Source organism: Festucalex cinctus, chromosome 20 (genome assembly GCF_051991245.1).
Source record: "Festucalex cinctus isolate MCC-2025b chromosome 20, RoL_Fcin_1.0, whole genome shotgun sequence".
NCBI lineage: Eukaryota > Metazoa > Chordata > Actinopteri > Syngnathiformes > Syngnathidae > Festucalex > Festucalex cinctus.
The window spans coordinates 200,340-204,519 of record NC_135430.1 but is presented as its reverse complement, the minus strand read 5'-3'; positions in this window follow the sequence as shown (position 1 = coordinate 204,519).

The following is a 4,180-nucleotide window of genomic DNA, read 5'->3' as shown; positions in this document are numbered from 1 at the left end:
TTGATGCTGATAAGTGCCAGTCTAGTTAGCCGTTCTTGTGACATGGTAGACCTTAAATAGTTTTTTATTAGTTTAAGCTTGGAAAAGCATCTCTCAGCTGATGCTACAGTCACTGATATGGTAGCAGCCACTCTGAGTGCTACCCACATGTTGGGATAGATTTTTAGAAGTTTTTTCTCCTCTAGAAAAGTTAAAAGTTCCATGGTTGACATATTGGATTTTGGCCAGGTAGGAAATGACTGCATCTCTGCTAAGAGTTTTTTTTTTTTTTTTTTTTTAATTTATTAGAGTACATATTGCACAAATAAGTAGACTCAGAGAAAAAGGCTTGTTAATTCCAGGCCTAGCAGACATGTTGCTACCCATAACAGTCATGGAGATCATAGAAAATACTAGATGTAGTCTTTTTTGTTGTGGGTTGCATTTTTTTTTTTTTTGCATTACTTAATTTGATTAAATTGAAGATTTTGTAATCTATGCATCCTATTACAACCTTACTTTCATGTTGTGAGTCAAGTGCGTATTCTACAGAAAACATTTTGTCAATATTTTGGAAACTGTTGTTATGTTTATTGAGATATTGAACATCCATCCATCCATCCATCCATTTTCTTGACCGCTTATTCCTCACAAGGGTCGCGGGGAGATATTGAACAAAATCTTTACATTTTTCAAAGGGGGTATACTCATATATGCTGAGCACTGTACATGATTCAGCAATGGCTGATATATCTGAAATAGTCACCTGGATCTAGAAGATATAACATATTTTATGTTAGAAAACACGATGGGGTGGAGTGTGTGTGTGTGGGGGGGGATATTGTGTTTGGGTTTTTTAAATTTTATTTTTTTTCCTTTCTGCAATTTGGCGCCCCCTCCACAAGATGGCGCCCTAGGCGACCGCCTAGCTCGCCTGTAGCCTAGGCCGGCCCTGCTACCATGTCACAAGAACGGCTAACTAGACTGGCACTTATCAGCATCAATCAAGAAGTATCCAGGCAGCTATCCTTTGACGCACCAATTGATGCCTTTGCTGCAAGGAGGTCCCGGCGTGCACTATTTTAAGTATTTGCCGTTATGTTCCTAAGTTATTTAGTGAAGTTTTTTTTGCACACTATTCACATTATCTGTGAATCACCTTATTGCCAAAGTTTTACGATATATCAAAGTTTGTATATTGATACATTTACTATTTTTTGTATCTTACACAATTATTAATGCACATAGTGAAAACATTTTGAGGTTTTAAATACTGTCATTTTTCAAAAATTGCAATAAAAAGTTGCATTGTTACTTCTGTTATTTTTCTTATTTGTATTTGTTTGTGGAATTTGGTGTTTATTGCGTGGTGTGCTATTAAATATAATATATCTCTAATTTTTTTTTGTGTGTGTGTTTTTTTTATGGGATTGAGGGGGGGGGGGGGGGGGGGGGGGGGTCTACCATGTACATTTTCGCCTAGGGTACCAAATCATGAAGGGCCGGCCCTGCACACACACACACACACACACAAAAAGAGCACTGATGATAAGACGTTGAATCGGTAAGACTACCGAATGAACAATTCTGAGCTCTTTAAAAAAATAATAAAAAATAAAATTATAGTTGTCTATAAATGTATTTAATCTTATCGCATACAATTTTTCCAAAATTTTAGATAGCTGTGGTAGTAGAGATATAGGTATGTAATTCAAAAAATCATTTTGATTTCCTTTTTTGAAAAGTGGAACTACCTTAGCTATTTTCATTTGTTCTGGGTAAATTCCTATTGTAAATGATTAATTGCAACTGTACGTAAAAGGTTCTATGATCGTGATATGTAAATGATACTCACAGTTTACTCAAATATACCATACATTATAACTATTTTTATTGTACACCTCATTCCTGTAGTAAATGATAAATTGCAAATGTACGTGAAAGGTTCTACGCTCACGTCTATTTGTTTTATCAGTGACATATTCACATTTCTCAAGAAAAAAAAACTATTTTATTGTATACCTCTTTATGGGTAGAAAATAAAACAACAAACAACTCTCTTTTGAAGTTTTGACAAATGAATAATGACATGTTCTAAGTCCAACCTTTTTTGCACCCGCCTTCAACTTTTTGTGTCCAGCCTAGTTACATTTAGTATAAATCAATAAATATTACATAAATAACTATATGATCCATCCATCCATCCAGAAAATGGATGCATTTTCTGAACCGCTTGCTCCTCACAAGGGTCGCGGGGGGTGCTGGAGCCGTTTGTACTGATGTAAAACATCTGGTTTCAACGGTAAGACGCTATGTGACGTTTCAACTGGTTTTATGCTATGTGGTGTCATGAGCTTTGTGATGTCAATCTTTCATCCTTTACTTAGTCGCCATAGTCTCTCCAGCGTGTCCTGGGTCATCCCCGGGGCCTCCCGCTGGTGGGACATGCCCGGAACGCCTCCTCTGGAGGCGTCCAGGAGGCATCCGAACCAGATGCCCGAGCATCTGATGTCCTAGTGCCAAGTGCAAATATGGACACCCTTATGTTTGAACATGTTCGTTATGGACAGTCCGTGACGAGCACAGAAGTCCAATAACAGAACACCGCTCGGGTTCTGATCGGGAGGGGGGGGTTCCTCCCAATCACGCCCCTCCAGGCCTCACTGTCATTGCCCACGTGAGCGTTGAAGTCGAGGGAGTCCCCAGGGGGAGCGCTCTCCAGCATACCCTCCCAGGACTCCAAAAAGGGTGGGCACTCTGAACTGCTGTTTGGTGCATATGCACAAACAACAGTCAGGACCCGTCCCCCCACCCGAAGGAGGAGAGAGGCTACCCTCTTGTCTACCGGGGTAAACCCCAATGTACAGGCGCCGAGCCGGGGTTCAATAAGTATGCCCACACGGGCTCTGTGCCTCTCACCGTGAGCAACTCCAGAGTGGAAGTCCAACCCCTCTCGAGAGGACTGGTACCAAAGCCCTAGCTGTGTGTGGAGGTGAGTCCGACGATGTCTAGTCGGAACTTCAAAGCCTCACACACCAGCTCAGGCTCCTTCCCTGCCAGAGCAGTGACGTTCCATGTCCTGAGAGCCAGCTTCTGTAACTGGGGATCGGTCCGCCAAGGTCTCCGCCCTTGGCTGCCACCCAGCCTATTCTGCACCCGACCCCTTTGGCCCCTCCCACCGGTGGTGAGCCCGTGGGAAAGGGGACCCACGTTGCCTCTTCGGGCTGTGCCCGGCTGGGCCCCATGCGCGCAGGCCCGGCCACCAGGCGCTCGCCAACGAGCCCCGCCTCCAGGCCTGTCTCCAGAGGGGGGCCCCGGTGACCCGCGTCCGGGCAGGGGAAGCGTGCTTCCATTATTGTTATTCATCATGAGGGGTCTTCTGAGCCATGCTTCGTCTGGCCCCTCACCTAGGACCTCTTTGCCATGGGTGACCCTGCCAGGGGCATAAAGTAAAGCCCCAGACAACATTGCTCCTAAGATCATTGGGACACGCACACCCCTCCACCACGGTTAGGTGCCGGCTCACGGAGGGGTGTTTTATTCTACGCTGGTCAAATTCACAAGTTCATTGTTAGTTATCCGCCTGATGTTTGCCAAAATTACAAATAAGTTCCGTATAATAAATGTATGAGTTTGGCCCGAATGAGATCAAAAACAAGTCTTTGAAGGAAAACATTATAAATGCCTTTATTTTTTAATTGCACTTGGATAAATGGGTTATTTTTAACCGACCCCATGTGTGTCAACTTGATGCAGTAGCACAAAAATGACTTTTGTTCATAAGATATGGTCGGAAAAATATAGATAATGATTTGTGGCAAGCAAAAATGACTTTTAAAGAATAATGTAAAAGTCTTTGTGAAATAGATTTCAAAAGATGAAGCAAAGAAACACTGATGCAACATTAAATAACATAGGAAATTGATGCGGGTCATTTTTGACCAATGTTGTGCATTAAAAGGGGTGTGTATATGTTGTGATTGGGTAGAAAGAAAGAATTCAAAATTTTACACCCAGAAACCAAAACTCACCTCCTCTTCTTAACAGTTTTATTTTAAACTTGTGCATAACAGTGCTTTGTTCGGAGAGGGGTGGGAAGATGGGGTTTTGCATTGTACTGTGTATATTGTTTTTGTTGTGTTGAAAACTAATCAATTTACTGTTTAAAAAAAAAAAAAGAAAAAAAAAAGGAGGCATTAAG